The 17,256-nt window shown below is 47.6% G+C and overlaps 1 long non-coding RNA gene across 4 annotated transcripts in view; it reads left to right on the top strand.

Moving 5' to 3' along the window:
- LOC140634701 (uncharacterized) overlaps positions 1-6,406 on the top strand; it is a 28,027-nt gene extending 21,621 nt beyond the window's left edge. Inside the window, exons 6-7 of one of the 4 annotated variants that reach the window (XR_012032089.1) lie at positions 1,460-1,607; positions 6,146-6,406. This is a non-coding gene — a long non-coding RNA (uncharacterized lncRNA). The remainder of the gene's footprint in view (positions 1-1,459; positions 1,608-6,145) is intronic. The other 3 variants (XR_012032088.1, XR_012032090.1, XR_012032091.1) reach the window with 3 other exon arrangements.
- Positions 6,407-17,256: the final 10,850 nt, after the last annotated feature.

Here is a 17,256-nt window from a genome sequence, read left to right as displayed (position 1 = left end):
CATCCTATATAAACAGATTGACAATTTCAGGGTTCTTCTCCTGTGATGCAAGGAGTCCCGTTGTACACACAGACTCACCCACCTGGCTCTCACCTCCAAAAAGAGAGGAATTGGCATGTGGGGAACTGATGCAGTTATTGCTGTAAATAAATGATAATCTGCCTGGCTCCAGAGACCTCATAGTTTCAAGATGACATAAACAAATAAAAATGTATAAAATGTAATATTATAGCTTTAAAGATACTAAGATACTAAAGGTATTTTTAAAGATATTAGAAGTTGATTTGCACCCACCTCCCCTTGGAGAGACTTGCCTGAAACCAAACTTCAAATGGTCTGTAAATTCTGACCTTTCCTTCCCTCTGTGTGAGACAAGACTGTCAAGGTTGTGTTCTTCCCTCCTGCTGTGTCTTATCAACAGTTGGTACTGGCAGTAGTTGGAGAGTAGCTGGTGTTTGATACAACCACGATTTTTGAGCACCTAGTAAATGCCGGAGGCTGCTCTGGGTACCTGGGCTATGCCAGTAAACAAAACAAAATTTGTCAGAGCTTCTCCTGTGTCTGCTGTTTCTTAAAAATAACCAGCTCGGGGCATCTGGGTGATTCAATTGGTTAAGCATCTGACTCTTTGTTTCAGCTCTGGTCATGATCTCAGGGTTATGGGGTCGAGTCCCATGTGGGGCTTTACTCTCAGTGGAGAATCTGCTTGAGATTCTCTCCTTCTGCCCCTCCCCCTGCTCATACTCTCTCTTGCTCTCTTAAATAAATAAATAAATAAATAAATAAATAAATAAATCTTAAAAGAAAAACAGCTCAAGATTCTCTTTATGCAAAAGAGGCATATTTTGACTAACATAGTCTACACCCATTCAGCTTGAAAGAAGTAAGGGCATTAGCCTCTGGGACATCTGGGGCGAGGGCGTTCAGGAAGAGGGACAGCAGGAGCCCCTGTGAACTGAAACCAAGTGTGAATCAGGCCACAACTACAGTTGCAGATCATCCTAAAATACCTCCTTAACTGTACCTTCAAAGAGATTTGTCTATTTCCATATCTTCATTGTATTTGCAACTCAACTCCCAATTAGAAATGCAGAACTGTAACTATCAGTGTGCAAGAAAAGGGAGTTAATAAATTATGCCTGACATTTCTAGACGGAAGTTTCTTTACAAGGATTAAACTTCAGTGTGCTTAGGAAACTAAATATTTTATAGGATTTGCAGCAAGAAAATGCCAGAGGGAAGGCCAAATTTTTAATAGCAAAAACCAAAGGAATTGAAATGTCTTTGCATTTGCAAGTCCTTCTCAACACGGGGAAAAAAAATCCAATTTCAGTCTTTAAAACACAATGAAAGATTGTTGCTGAGTGTTAAAAACATCTTTCTTTGCTTTCATTTTTATTTTTTAATTAATTACCTTTTTAAAAAGATTTATTTATTTATTTATTTATTTATTTGACAGAGAGAGAGGACACATGCATGGGGGAGGAGCAGAGGGAGAGGGAGGAGTGACTCCCTGTTAACAGGGAGCCCCCATACGGAGCTGGATCCCAGGACCCCAGATCAGGACCTGAGCTGAAGGCAGACGCTTCACCAACTGAGCCACCCAGGTACCTCAGTAGTTTTTATTTTATTAAATTAATAAAAACTTAGTCATATGCCATAAATAAGTAGAAAGCCCTTACCCCAGACCTATGTCAGGTAAGAAGTAAGAATAGCCTTGCCCTTGATCAATTCACAGCCTCAGGAGAGGAACATATAGATAAGTAACTGCAATACAAATGTTAGGAAAAACAGGGGGACTATTCACCAGGCATGATGGAGCTCTCAGAGGAAGGAGCCAGCACTTCCAACATGACAGCAGCAAACTCAGTGCTGGTGGAGTGTCCAGCATTGCTCTGGGTTGCTCTACCACTAGTAGGTCACTGATCTGAACCACTGTGCCATGACATAGAAATTGGTTTTGATTGCATTGTAGTTGTGGAAACTAAAGCACAGAGAGGTTAAGGAACTTGCCCAAGGTTAACATAGTGAGTATGTGACCTGAATAGAGCTCATGGTACCTGGGACCCAGAGCTGCTTCTCTAAGAGTGGGAGTTTCCGTTTCTGGAGTCTGACTGGTCTTGCTAACACACTGCAGGGGAGGAAGACATTTTCCTGCACCAGCTGAGTTTCCCTGGCTGGATCTGAACAAAGTTTTTCTGCCATGTAGCATTGTATCAACTTTAGGTATACAGCATAATTATTTGACTTGTGTATACATTGTGAAATCAAGCCTTCACCACACATAGTACAATTTACTTTTCTTGTGATGAAACCTTCTAGGATTTACTCCCTTAGCAACTTTCAAAGCTACAGTAAAGAATTATTACCCTTGCAAAGCCGCCACCAGGCTGTGCACTGCCTCCCAGGACTTACTCATCTGATAACTGGGAGTGTGGGCCTTTTGATTCCCTTCACCCATTTATCCCACCCCCCCACTCCCAACTGTGGCAACCACTAGTCTGTTCTCTGCATTATAAGTTGAGGTGGTTTTTTGGATTCCATATATAAATGATATTATTCTGTGTTTGTCTTTCTCCGTCTGGCTTAGTTCATTTAGCATAATGCCCCAAATCATGAATTATTACTGAATTCATTTATTAGTTCTAAAAGTTTCTTAGGGAGTCTTTAGGGTTTTCTATCTATAGTATCATGTTATCTGCAAATAGAGACAGTTTTATGTCTTCCATTTGCTTTTGGCCTAATCACTGTGGCTAGGACTTACAATACTGTGTTGAACAAGTGGCAAAAATAGGCATCCTTGTCTCCTTCCTGATCTCAGAGGAAGAGCTCTCAGTTTTTCACAGGCTTTTGTCTTTTTACCCTTTGTTATGCTGATGTACATCCCTCTACACCTACCCTCGAGCTTTTTATCTTGAATGGGTATTGACTTTTGTGAAAAACTTTCTTTTTTTTTTTTTTAAACTTTCCTTTTTTTTTTTTTTTTTTGTTAAAAATTTCCCCTTGACCCTCTTAGGGTCCCCACTGGGTCTAAAACAGAACAAGAAGCTTTGATAGCTTTTAGACAAGGTAGTAATAGATTTGTGAAGCATTAAAAAAAAAAAAAAGATTTGTGAAGCATTGACAAGACAAATGGGAGTGGGTGGTGAAGAAGTGAAGTAGGAAGATGAGGGCTGGTTTAACAGGGTTTGTTTGTACAGGTTTCCTGGTCCCAAATTCCCCATCTCCAGGAGTCTGGTGATGGGTCCCTGGTACAGGGAGGACACCTTTTACTTGGGGTTTTATGACCTGTTTCAGGGAGGAAAGGCTGATCAGAGTGGACTGGGGAGATCAGAGTGACCTTCTTGACTCTGCTATTCTATTTAATCCTCCATATTTTAGGGTAGTGTGTCCTGAGCCCCATCAATGTACATATGAAAAGTCCCAGGCCCCCTTGTTGACTTCACATCAGTACAGCACTCCTGTCCCTCTGTTGGCACACCTCTAACTCAGTTCCCAGGCAGGAACAAATGCTTTCTGGGCTTCCTCCACTTCAAACTTCAAAGCCAAATGAATGCCCCGTGCCTTCGTTCACTGGGCTCCCTCTACAGACAAACATTCACGGGTCCTTCAAGACCTATCCCACACCCATGAAGCCCTGTGCATTCCATTCACTTAGTGCTTTGCCTATGCTGTCTACACCAGCAGTCCCTATGCCTGAGCTCACCTGCCAATCCTATAAAGATTCTGGGGCTTGGGTCCCACCTCTAAGACTTCGACTCAGTTGGTTTCAGGCAAGTTTTGAATTTTTGAAGGGCCAGGTCCTGGTATGCATCCTCAGCACCTCTCCCAAGGTCTGGCACAAGGTAGGCTTCAATCACACATCATGTATTTGTTGAGTGAATGAGACAAGCAGCACACATGCCCACTCTGTGACTCAGATGCTCTTATTATCCCAGTTTGCAGTTGAGGACATTGAGGCTCAAGGACATTTGCCCAAGATTCCAGGGAGTAAACTGGCTTTCATTGTTCGGATGCCAAATCCAATGCTCTGCCCACACCTGGGGAGGAAGAATGGCCCCAGCCCCATGCCTAGCGCATGTGGAAGAGCCAGCCCCTATGAAGGAAAGTTCCCCTTTTGCTTATCTCAATGCCAAGTTGGGGGGGGGGGTTGTTGGGCTGCTCCAGTACTCTGTAAAGTTTGCTGAATTTGAAGGTTCTCCTTAAAACTCATGCTTCCTTAAAACTGTTCCCATATTCTTGTTTTTAATGAATTATGAGCCATCACTTATTTATAATCCATTTACAGCTGCCTTTATGGGGCAGAAAATGAACTACTTGCCAAGGTAATTACCCTTTTTATAGACTTAGAACAAATGCTCATAGCCCATTCCTTTCTAAAAGGCCATTGTGCTAGGTTTCTGCTCTTTTTTGACCTGCCTGAATCTCTACACTCATTATGGATCTAGTTAGCATTATTTTTCTAACTCGCCCTAGAAGCCAGACTGATTTATGCAGAAAGCTGGCTTCTTTCTGTAAGAGCTCAAGCATTTTTAGCAAAATGCTGTTCCTTTCCCAAGAGTGAGCAGGTGCCTTAAGACTGACACAGCCTTCCCTAGGCACAAGCTGATAATCTGCTCTTCATAGATCCTATCACTCAGATGTGTGGCTTACTTGTCCAGTCAGGTGGCGAGGAGGGAGCCCTGCAATTTGTTCAGCTCAGGGCAGGAAACATCAGGGCATTTATGCCAAGGAAAAATAAAATCACTAGTTATCAATTGGACTGAATATTCATATTTAATAGTTATATTTAGTATTCCTATTCTTGGGCAGCCCAGGTGTCTCAGTGGTTTAGCACCACCTTCAGCCCAGGACCTGATCCTGGAGACCCGGGATCGAGTCCCACATTGGGCTCCTTGCATGGAGCCTGCTTCTCTCTCTGCCTGTGCCTCTGCTTCTCTCTCTGTGTCCCTCATGAGTAAATAAATAAAATCTTAAAAAAAAAAAAGTTAGTATTCCGTTTCTTAAATGTATATAAATGTATACACATGGAGCAAGACATTATTCAGTCAGTAATTATTCTAGAAATTATCCTAGTTTCTAGAAGGAACCTAACACATGAAAGCTGCTGTTACCAGTTACCTCATGCAAGAATCACCTTGATCACTTTTTGCTGAACATTGTTAGATTAGACAACTGAAGTCCTCTAAACCCTGACTGTAATTTCTAGAGATGATATTAAACATGCATTTTAAAGAGTGAGGCTAAGAGATGCAGTAGAATTTCCAGTGGGTGATAGATACGATTCCAGTAGTCCAGATTAGGTAAGAAACAGGATTTTAAGGCACAAATGCAACAGGCCTGCAGTCAATATCACTGGAGGGATTTGGTTTCTGACCATAGTTCAGAAACGAGCCAGGTCTGGAATCTTGTTCGCTCTTTCCATGCTTAGAAGCAAAAACTTTGAGCTCAGCTCCAGTGTTTGCCTAAAGATTGGCTGGCAAATGGACCGTGGGAAGCCTTGAGATGTCATTTAGCCTACGATGCAGTGATTCTAAGCTTTATTCAGGCATGGTGGTTATGCCGTAAGCAGCTGTGTGATTTTAGGTGAGTCACTGAGCCTGTTTCCAGCCCAGGCGTCCTTACTGTGAAATGAGGCATCTGTGAATCTGTGGCAAGACACCAGGGAAGATGGAGTAATCTGTAGGTGGAACAGATCACAGGAGGATCCAGCACTGTGTAGAAAAGATAGGGATGTTCCACATCACGGGCATACCTGGGCATCTCTTCCTGTCTCTGAGAGAAGGAAAGGATGGGAGAGTGGGTGGAAGGGAAAAGAGAGAATGGGACAGTGGATGAGTGAGGGGATGAACATACAAGCAGGTCAGTGAGTGAAGGCAGAGTCCCTCCAACCTCCAGTCTTTATGGTCTTCCAGTGCTTCTCTGGAGGAGGCGAGTGGGGCCACCCTACCTCACCCTCAGCCTCACTGATTTCTGCAGGAGCCTGGTCAGCATGTTCCACACTGCAACTTTCTCATGGCTGCTGTTTTTCTTGAGGATTTTTTGATAATGATGGTTGTACTTCAGAAAAATGTGTGTTTGAAACATAACACTTTAGAGAGAAAGGAGGCTAAAATCTATTCACTTCTACCCTTTACTTTTACAGATGAAGAAAACACAGACCATATTTTGTTACCAGTTGCTTGGACAATGCCTGAAGTATCTGAGGACTTCATAAACATGAACTTTCAGTAATAATGAGACACTTTGTAGAGAATGCCCAACAAAAGGTGGCCTATTAACATCTATGCTGTTTCTCACCTGCTGTCTTGAATCTCTCTGAACTATAAATACATAAGGAAAGAGATTTTGAGGAACTTCTTAATTTTGCACCAAATACACACTTGGCACACTGCAATGCTCATAAATATGCACTACCCAGCCACACAATGCACGCACATGTAATGGACACACATGTGCACAGCACACATATGCACATACATACGTGTATATGTGCACACAGATGCACATGTGTATATGTATCAGGCCTGGGACGTGTGTGCACATATATATGTATCTACACACACATACACACATGTGCACACAGGCACACAGCAGACATGCACATACATGTGTGCACACACCATCTACATTCACAACTCTACACCAGGAGGTGCTGGGCCAGTCCATGGCACTCACTGCATGGCTGACAAGGCCATGGCTGACTTCACTTAGTGTCTCCTGCCTCTGTGAGACCATGCCCTCGGTCTTTCTCCATGAACCATTTTGTTTGGTTGAAAGGATTTGGAGGACACCTAATCCAATAAGAGAACCATACATTTGATTTGGTCTTTGCTATCAGCTCATGTCTTTAGCTTATGTATCTTTCAATCTTGTAAATCTCAGAATGTCTGGATTCTGTTTTCTTCTCTTTAAACCATGCTTTCAGGGATCCCTGGGTGGCGCAGCGGTTTGGCGCCTACCTTTGGCCCAGGGCGCGATCCTGGAGACCCGGGATCGAATCCCACGTCAGGCTCCCGGTGCATGGAGCCTGCTTCTCCCTCCTCCTGTGTCTCTGCCTCTGTCTCTCTCTCTATGTCTATCATGAATAAATAAATAAATCTTTAAAAAAAAATAAAAATAAACCATGCTTTCAGGGCAGCCCCGGTAGCTCAGCGGTTTAGCGCCGCCTTCAGCCCAGGGCGTGATCCTGGAGACCCGGAATCGAGTCCCACATCGGGCTCCCTGCATGGAGCCTGCTTCTCCCCCTCCCTCTGCCTGTCTCTTTCTCTTTCTCCCTCTCTCTCTCTCTCTCTCTGTCTCTCATAAATAAATAAAATTTAAAAATAATAATAAATAAACCATGCTTTCAAACACACCAATGTGACTTCATCAAAATTAAGTAACCTCGCCAAAGGAATGAAAAGACAAGTCATTGGCTAGGAGAATATGCTTGTAGATCACATTTCTGACAATGGACTTGTATCCAGAACATACAAAGAACTCTTAAAACTCACTAATAAAAAAAAAAAAAAGATTTATTTATTTATTTATTTATTTATTTATTTATTTAATAGAATTTTTTAAATGGGCAAACGATTTGAACAGACACCTCACCAAAGAAGACATGTGGTCGATAAAGCACATGTAAGATGTTCAACCTAACTGGTCAGTAGGAAATGCAAACCTAAACCACAAGGAGATACTACTCCTTATCTGTTGGTGAAGAGCAACTGGAGCTCTCACCCACTGCTGGCAAGAACGGAAGATACACGAGCACTTTGGAAGCAGTCTGCGGTATCCCACGACCCAGCAACCTCTCTCCTAGAGATTTACCCAAGGGAAATAAAAACAGAACTTCACTCAAAAACCAGGAAGCAGGGATCCCTGGGTGGCTCAGCAGTTTGGCACCTGCCTTCAGTCCAGGGCATGATCCTGGGGACCCGGGATCAAGTCCCACGTCGGGGTCCCTGCAAGGAGTCTGCTTCTCCCTCTGCCTGAATCTCTGCTCCCCGCCCCCACCCCCACCCCCCGCTGTGTCTCTCATGAATAAATAAGTAAAATCTTAAAAAAAAAAAAAAGTATGCAGAGACGCCTGGGTGGATGGCTCATTTGGTTAAACACATGACTCTGAATTTTGCCTGAGGTCATGATCTCAGGGTCATGAGATCAAGTCCTGCATCAGGCTCCAAATGCAGCAGAGAGTCTGCTTGAGATTATCTCTCTCCCTTTGCACCCACTGCACCTTCATCCCCCCTCTAAACGAAACAAAACAAACAAAAACTGTTATGCAGATGTTTATAGTGGCCTTCTTTGTAATTGCCAAAAAGTGAAAGATACCTACGTGTTCTTCAACAGACAATGGCTCAACTGTGATACAGCAAGTAGCAACAAGTGGTGCATCTAAACAGTGAAAAAATACTCAAAATTTAAAAAAGACTAAACTGCTGATACACGCAACAACATGGGTAAACTGGACATGCATATGCTGAGTGATACAAGCCAGACTCAAAGGCTCCCTACTGCAGGACTCTGTTCAGAACATACCTGGAAAATACAAAACCATAGAGACAGAATCTAGGCGCTGGACCTGGAAGCAGGTGCTTAACTCCAATGGGGCAGGATGATGTAATCATCCTGTATTGATTTTGATGGTAGTCACATGACTGTATACACTCATCAAAACTCCCAGACTGCACCCAAGAAAGGATGGGGCCCTTGCTGGCTCAGTAGGCAGAGCATCTGACTCTTGATCTCAGGGTCATGAGTTTGAGCCCCACGTTGGGTGTGGAGCCACTTAAAAATAAAAAAGGATGGATTTTGCCATGAGTAAATTAAACCTTCAAACAAATAAGCCAACTATTTTCTGAGTACCTCTTTCTTTTAGTACCTTAGCTTATACAGCAAACAACATCCAACCCCTACAGTGAACATTCTGCCTTGAAATCTCTTCACCCAAAGCCATAGCCTATTAGTATGTTTCTGATGGTTCCATCAAGTGATCTGCATCATGTTGCCGGCACACAGGCCATCTCCTGAGGCCAGAGCGTATCTGCAGGATGGATTCTGGCAGCAGCTCACTCTTGGGAGCCCTTTATCTATAGGAGTTGCTTGTGCCACAGCAACAGAGCTACTCAGATTCCAGGGGACACAACGGAGTCAGGAGACAGGCAGCTTGCCTGTGCACCACGAGGGCTGCAGGCGGCAGTGGATCCCCCAACCAGGCTGGCTTAGGCTGCTCTCCGTTTGGCTCTGGTGCCTGCTTCTTGTGTCCCAGGGATAAAGGACTAGCCACCATCTAGGCTGTGTTGTTTTCATAACGGAGGGCAGAGTCTCAAGGGAAGCTAAGGCCAACCACACAAGTCAGTGAAATATTTTGCTCAGATACAGTATAGTTCCACTGGCCAAACAGGTCCCACGGCCACGTCCAAAGTCAGTGCAGGAGGTAAGAGTATGTCCCGCTCGGGAGCTCAGCAAGGGCTGAGGACACAGTCAGTGCAAACAGTGCAGCTGTTCTCAGAAACTCTGGACGGGGATATGGGCGGCTGTGCTGCTTGCATTAGGGGGCAGCCAGAGGTGAAGCTCAGCATGCTTCCAAGGGAAATGGGGAAATAAGATCCGATAGAGCCACACCGTGAACCGTTTCTTATACAGCAGTTAAAAGGGAATCGACTATTTATACCCATCCGTCTATGTCATCAGGGAGAGTGCTCAAAATGTAATGTTGAGTGAAGAAATCAAGTTGATGATTTGGTTGGTGTTGGTTGTCTAGCTATACTGCTCTGCAATTGCTTCAGCACCCATCCTAAGATTGATTATTTAATTCCCCCCGGAGAAAGATACACAGAAAAGAACAAACAACAACAACAACAACAACAACAACAAAAAACCCTCAAAATGACTGACCCTTGAAACTCTCTAGAATCTATACCCAAATGGTGGCCCAAAGCGTCCCTTCTTTGCATACCCCAAGAAAGACTTTGCAGAGCACAGAGTACAGAAGCTCAGTCTTGGACAGGCTGGGGTGGGAAGCTGGCTCAGGAGGGTCATGGGAATGCACCACTCTGCAGCCAGACTGCAGTCACAGCGTGTCCCAGGTCATTACCAGCCCCCCAGCTGTGAGGACCTCAACTCTTCCAGATGTACAATAAATGAGGATGATAATGGGGTTGTTCTGAAGAAGAAGTGAGGTTCCCCACACGATGCCATGAGAGAACAGACTGAAACAGGATCCGATTTATCCTTCAAACAGCTGGACTGTCTCCTTACAACCTTCAACAAATGAAACAGATGACACCTGGGTGGCTCAGTGGTTAAGCGTCTGCCTTAAGCGTCATGATCGGGCTCCCTGCTCAGTGGAACATCTGCTTCTCCCTCTGCCCCTCCTCTTGCTCATGCTTGTTTGCTCTGTCAAATAAATAAACAGAATCTTAAAAAAAAAAAAAAAGGAAATCACTTTCAATCTGGAGGGCAGGTTTCTTCTAAGCCATGGGGGCACAGTCATAGGAGGAAGCATTTTTGGAAACATATTGTCCGCACCCCTCAAGATAAGATGAGAATGTATACTTCTTGGTAGTGATCTCGGCAGTGTTATTTCTCATTCTACGGTGCAAGAAGGAGAAGCATATGGTGCAGAAACACCTTTCAGGTCCGTGGACGTGAAGTCGTGAAGTTGTTTGTGAAAAACAGCTCCGTTCTATACTTAAATGTCTGCAAAACAGCTGCCACCACTGCGTGACATGCGATTCTGTGTGGCATTTGGTAGATTGACAACAAAAGAAGCTGGTACTGGATGTCCTACTGGCGTCAGAGGAATAATTACGCTACCCAACAGTTGCTGAAATCTATTTTTAACATAAATCTCAATAATAGACATGAAAAGGAAAGGTTTTGTAAACCTGTTACAGGGGAAAGACTCAAGTTGAGAGACTTAGTAAGCTAGGGAGGTTATCACTAACTTTGTCCTCTTGAAGGTCATGATCATCTCCCTACACTTCTCTTCACCACCACCCCCACTTTCAGAATACTGCCCTCTCCAGGTCCTCTTCCTCTCTATGCCTCCGAGGACGGTCCTGCACTTCTCTCACCTCTTGCCCTGAGCAAGTGAAGTAAGTGGTTAAGAAAGTGAGTTGTAGGGCAGCCTGGGTGGCTCAGCGGTTTAGCGCCACCTTCGGCCCAGGGTATGGTCCTGGAGTCCCACGTCGGGCTCCCTGCATGGAGCCTGCTTCTCCCTCTGCCTGTGTCTCTGCCTTTCTCTCTCTCTCTCTCTCTCTCTGTGTGTGTCTCTCATGAATAAATAAATAAAATCTTAAAAAAAAAAAAAAAAAAAGAAAGTGAGTTCTAGTCAAATAGTCTTAGGATTTGATTCCCTGTTGGATCACTTCTTTGAGCAATCTTGGGATCTGTAAATCCCCATGCTATCATCTGTCTAATCAGGGTTGTGAGTGAGCTCCTACAATGTAAGTTCCTGGCAGGACCTCCCCTCTGTACCACTTCAGAGGGCCCTGTTTCACTCTGCATCGATGTTCCCTGGCCATACACTGGATATGGCAGCAGGCAGCCCTGGCTGCCTCACTGATTTGATATCTATGGGGGCAGATACTGTGTGTTTGTTTCACCAAGTGCCTAAGACACTGTGTAGAGTATAGTGAACACCCAGTAAGTGCATATAAACATCTGCTCTGTCTCCATCTGCCATTCAGGTTCTTCTCATCCTTCTGCTCCAACATCCTGTGGTGTGGCTCCTACACTCAAGGTCATATCATGGTCCAAGATGGCTGCTGGAGTGCCATCTTGCATCCATAACCTAACCAACAGAAAGAAGAAAGGGCAAAAAAGTGTGCTTCCCAGTGAATCAATTCTCATTAATGAGCCTTCCCAGTGGCTCCAGAAAATGCTTCCATTCACAGTTCTTGACCTTGAACTTAGATGTGTGACCACACTTAACTGCAAGGGATCAAGAAATACGGCTTTTGGCTAGCACATTGCTGCCCCATAAAAAAATCAGGGTTTTGTCATTAAAAAGAAGTAGAAAATGTACACTGGTAGGCACCTAGCAGTTTCTGCCACAAGGGGCTGCGGCATGGCTCAGTCACCCCTCCAGGATGCTCTGCCTCCACAGCCTCAGTGCAAGGGAGGGCACCTTTCTATGAAACGGTTTGGGAACAACAAATGTCTGAGGGTTCCTGTCTCTCAGGCCCCTAAGGGTCTCTTCACAAGCCCCCACCCCGTTCCTACTACTCTTCACCAGGTTGTTACGGGCGTCAACCCTGCTGCCAGGCTGTGAAGGACACTCCAGATCCAAGCCCACCGTGGAGCCCAGGGGACCTGACTGTGCCCCCGTTCCCGTTGACACCCGCTTCGTACTGGGGGCTCGTGAGGAGCTGGGTCCGCTAAAGCCCCAGTGAGTCTTCAGAGGAACTCTATCAAGAGGAGCGCTCCATTTCATGGTTTATAATGTTTCTAACCCAAGTAAATGTTGCTTTGATCTTGTATTTTCTCTTTAGTGTATGGTTCCAAATTTTCAAGTCATGGGGACGTTTTAGAATCTTTTTAGTAGCCTGGGTGGCCCAGTGGTTTAGCGCCCCCTTCGGTCCAGGGGTGACCCTGGGTCCCAGGATCGAGCCCCACATCGGGCTCCCTGCATGGAGCCTGCTTCTCCTTCTGCTTGTCTCTCTCTCTCTCTCTCTCTCTCATGAGTAAATAAATAAAATCTTTATAAAAAAAATAAAGATTTTATTTATTTTTTGTGATATATATAGAGAGAGCATGAGCAAGGGGAGCAGCAGAGGGAGAAGCAGGCTCCCCACCTAGCAGGGAGCCCGATGCAGGGCTCAATCCCGGAATCCCGGGATTGTGACCCGAGCCGAAGGCAGACACTTCACCGACAGAGCCCCCAGGTGCCCGATGTTTTAGAATCTTGATCATGCTGTCTGAGTGATTTCTGTCTCCACCCTCCCTCCCCCAGCCCCACATCCCTCATATATGTAGGTTGGGCAGGGAATGGGCTCTCCTGGAACAAAATTTACAGACAGAGTCAGCAAGAACAGGGAGGACACAGGTCTTTCTCACACTGTCTTTGGGAGACGGTGTGGGCCTGCGTTACGCTGACCTTGCCATGTGACTTTGGGTGCCAGGGAGGGGCCTGGCCCCCAGCTGCCTTCCCTTCCTTGAGGGCCAATCTGAGAACAGCCTTATTGGTCACCCAGCAGTCTGGATCTGGGTGCCCACTGTTCTTGAAGCTTTCTGGGAAAGCAAGCTGCCGGCACCTGGAGACCCCAGAACCTTGTCAGAGTTCACGGGAAGTCACCACGGGTAACTTCCCAGGTGCCACTGGAGAGCAGAGGCCCCAAAGCCCGCTGGCTGGCTGTAAGACAACCTAGGGAGAGGTCCTGGGGTCATCACTGCCCGACTCTGCCGCTTGTATCACACCTCCTAGGTAAGGACTCTGAATTTATCTTTCATTTGGCTACAAACTCACCTAAGAATATTGACACCCAACCCAAAGCATCTGTGTAGAAAGAGGTCAGTAAAAACATGCAGTCTTCACCAAAAACTCACTGTCTGAGTTAGGCAGGTGTGTACACACCCAGTCTACCCCTTTCCCAGGGTAGAAGCTCTCTGGGCACAGAGACTGTGGGTTATCCTGTCACATGCAGTGTCCTGCCAGCTGCCCCATCCTGGGCAGTCACATTTACAGACCAGAGGTTAGGTACTGCATCTGGGGGTCTGTACTGCTCCAGTCTCCACAGCCACTGAGTCACTGACTCCACAAACCCTCCAGGGTAGGTGATACCCCTGGAGCAGATGAAGAAACCCTGGCTCCACAGGGTGAAGTGTGTACACACAGGACAGAGATGAGAGCCAACAAGGTTGAGTCCTGCTGAGCTCTGGGTCCCCAACCCTGGCTTGTGGTATTAACTGCCTTTTTCTGTGCAGACTTGTGAGAAATACCAATAGAGGATCTAGTCTATGCACCTTTGTGCTCCTGGGCAGGATGACATTGGACAGTCCCAACATGGATAGACAAGTGTCATGTCGACCTGGTCCTCCCAGGATAAGAGCCAATTCCTCAGCTCAGCAAAGCTGAGGATGCAGGGCAAATGCACCCGTTACCCATTTATTAAACAAGCAGGACTCCAGGCACGAGCTCCATCCCTCTCTCTAGGACCCCATCTGCCTGCACCCTCCATCACCCCTGCATGAAACCCGGGTACCATGGCTTCAGAGGTCACTCGCCATTGACAGCAGGTCCTCTACTTTGAGGTCATCACACATACAATCTAGCCTAATATCAAAACTCCAGAATCTCATGCTATTAAAGTTTGTCCTGGCCCCACGCTGCCCAGGATACTCGGAGAGTCGGGGCCCCTCATTTTCTCAGTCTCTGCCTCTTTCATGAGCTATGGTTGGGGAGTCTCCAGCATGGTTAAGGGGCCGGTCAGGAGCTGAGGGACCAGAGCTCCCCGTGAGGCCAAGGGCTTTTAGGGATTCCCCTGTGAACTCTCTTCCTGGAGCCACGACACTGGACACTGGTGCAGTCATTCCCCCAGCCGGCTGCTCACAAGCTTCTCGCCCAACCCCCAACGCGGTTTCTGTGTCCCGAAAACAATCCCCACTGGGCAGGTGCCTAGCTCTGGCAGGACGTCTTCTTGAACAAAGTCTTTTCAGGTCACCTATAGCCACTCCTCCCACCTCAGAGGACGTGACACTCTCCCCGCGTAGCTGCTCTCTGGGTGCTTCCTTTCTCTTTGGCCTCCGGTTCGTGGGCTCCCGTAGATGGGGCGGGTAGGAGGCACGCACACTGGCAGCTCTCCACCCGCCCCTTGAGCCGCTCCAGGGCTTCTCGGCCTTTGCTTGTACACCTCCCGGGCTCTGGTGCAGACAGGCCACAGCGGCTCCGTGGCCACGGCCCATGAAGAGTTGCTCGTGTCGTTTTTGGCTTCAGGTGCTTCCATTACCATAGGAACGGGTGTGTGTTGAACATCCTCTTACACAAGCACAGCACAAAGCCACCCTAGTAAACGTGGGGGGGTGGGGGGGATAGAGTGATCAATGAAGGGAAAGAGAGGAGTTAACATCAGTGCCGTGTGTGGAGCCCCACTTTGTGCCAGGCAGACGCTGGTCTCCGCAATGCTCACGGCAACCCGCAGGACCTAGAACCACCCTGCCCGCACCACACATCACAGGTGAGGAAACAAGTGCATGCCTTTCTCCGGAGCACAGGTGACCTGACCCTAAACCCACACCTTGAACCCCCGTCCCACACAGCCTCCCGAGAGGCTGGCGGCGGGGGGGGGGGCACAAAGAAGATGGGCAGCCCACTGTCTCTTAGGGCATGCTGCAGGGAATGAGACCGGGGACCCCTGACCTACACTGCTGGCCAGTCTTGGGACAGAGGTGTGGCATCTCAGGACAGAGGCTGGGGGTCTGGGGACGGAGGCATGGCATCTCGGGACAGAGGCCGGGCTTCTGGGGACAGAGGTGGGAGGTCTTGGGACAGAGGTGGGGGGACGGTCTTGGGACAGAGGTGGGGCATCTTGGGACAGTGGTGCGGCATCTCGTCTTGGGACAGTTGTTCCATCAGAACTGAATTCCACCCACCGCCCCAGGCCCTACATAAGGCCACCAGCTACTCCTGGCAACTGTCCACAGGGACCCTCCACCCCATTCGAGCAACCCCTCCTGGCCCAAGAACATGAAATTCACTTCAGTGTGTGATATATTCCCCCCAAATGTCACCCAATCTTGCTTCAGCAATCTACAGAGACATTTCATCTCAAATCCTGATCCATCAGCAAATACTAAACTGCCCTGCCAGCTTCATCTCAGCATGCATTTTGACTTTCCCCAGTCTCCCTAAGGACCAAATGCACAAGACAAGAGGAACAGACTTGCAATTGGCTTCTACTGCCGCTAGATGGGGACCTTACAATGGTGAGATGCCAAGAAACCCATAGAGGCCAAAGCCTACAAAGCAGCCAGGTAAGGCAGTCCTACGTGTGTGCAGATGTAAGTGAACACTGAAATGCAAGTGTAGAAGAGGCTGGGCCTGCCCGGCTCCAATACCACCCCAAGCAACCCCTGCCTCTCTTCTGCTTTTGTCCCCACCCCATGGCCAGGATCCTCTCTGCTGACCTCTTTCACATTTAATCAAAACCAGTGGTGGCCAGAGAAGGAATCTGTGTCTTGACCTGCCCTTCCTCCCAGCATGTGGGGCAGGTGTGGGGCAGGCACTGCACCCGAGCTGGCCTTTGTCAGGCACCTGTGGGCTTAACACACCCAAGAACATTCTGGAAGCTGGAAGCTTGTGATTGTGCCCGTCAGAAAACATGGGGCTCCACGGGACCTGGGAGCAACTTGCTTTCGGACTTTGTAGAGGTTGGCTGACACGGAGTAGGGTGATGGATATCTGGCTCTCCCCCCTTGGAGATCGGGCTCAGGGGGTACCTCCACTGGCCTGTCTTCTGGGGCACTGTCCCCTTGGTTAAGAGCAGTGCCACTGGCCAGCGTGTGACGATGCTGAGCGTGCTGCATGTGCACTACCCCTGCCACCCTCTCAGTCCTCCGTCCACCCTCCTGGAGGACAGACAGTCTTCTCAGAGCCACCTTCCCTGACCACAGTCACCTTGAGACAACACACAGTGCAGCAGGGCTGGGTGGGTGGTGCTTAAAGCTTCAGTCCTGTGCCGACTGCAGGCTTGGGGAGCATCCCCTTTGGTTCCCAGCCTGTAGTATAGGCAGGGCAGACGTCTCTGAGGAGCTGCCCCAGAGGAACCCCACATCCACTCGGCTGCTCCACCACCCACTGCCATGAGGCAGCAGTTATCAGACCATATGGTGACCAGCTACGGCACGGGGACCCAAGAGCCTCCCTCCCAGGAGTGGACATCAGGGCCAGGAGACCAGTCCTTCCATTCAGCCTAGTGCCTGCTCTCCTGACGCCGTGGGGGCCCCACATCGAGCCCCACCTGAGCTAGAAAGGAGTAACAGACCAATGAATCGAACACTGATGTGTCTTCTAGATGGAAAGCCACAAGTGGGGACTGTTTCTGTTTGGCTCCACTGTGAATTTGCTCTCTGCCCAACACAGCACCCACACAAAGTGCCCTTTCCCTAAATGCTCCCTGGACAGACCTATGAAACAAGGTCTGGAAGTAGTGCTCTCTGCTCATGTTCGCACTCTGACAGTTTGGAGGTGACCCAGAAGGGTAGTCCATCATGCAGGTGATGATGACAGCCTCAGGTCCCTCCTCTTTCACCCTCAGACCAGTGGGT

The sequence above is a fragment of the Canis lupus genome, chromosome 6 (genome assembly GCF_048164855.1).
Source record: "Canis lupus baileyi chromosome 6, mCanLup2.hap1, whole genome shotgun sequence".
Lineage (NCBI taxonomy): Eukaryota > Metazoa > Chordata > Mammalia > Carnivora > Canidae > Canis > Canis lupus.
Note: the sequence above shows the minus strand (reverse complement) of the source record. Positions and strands in the feature narration are given on the sequence as shown.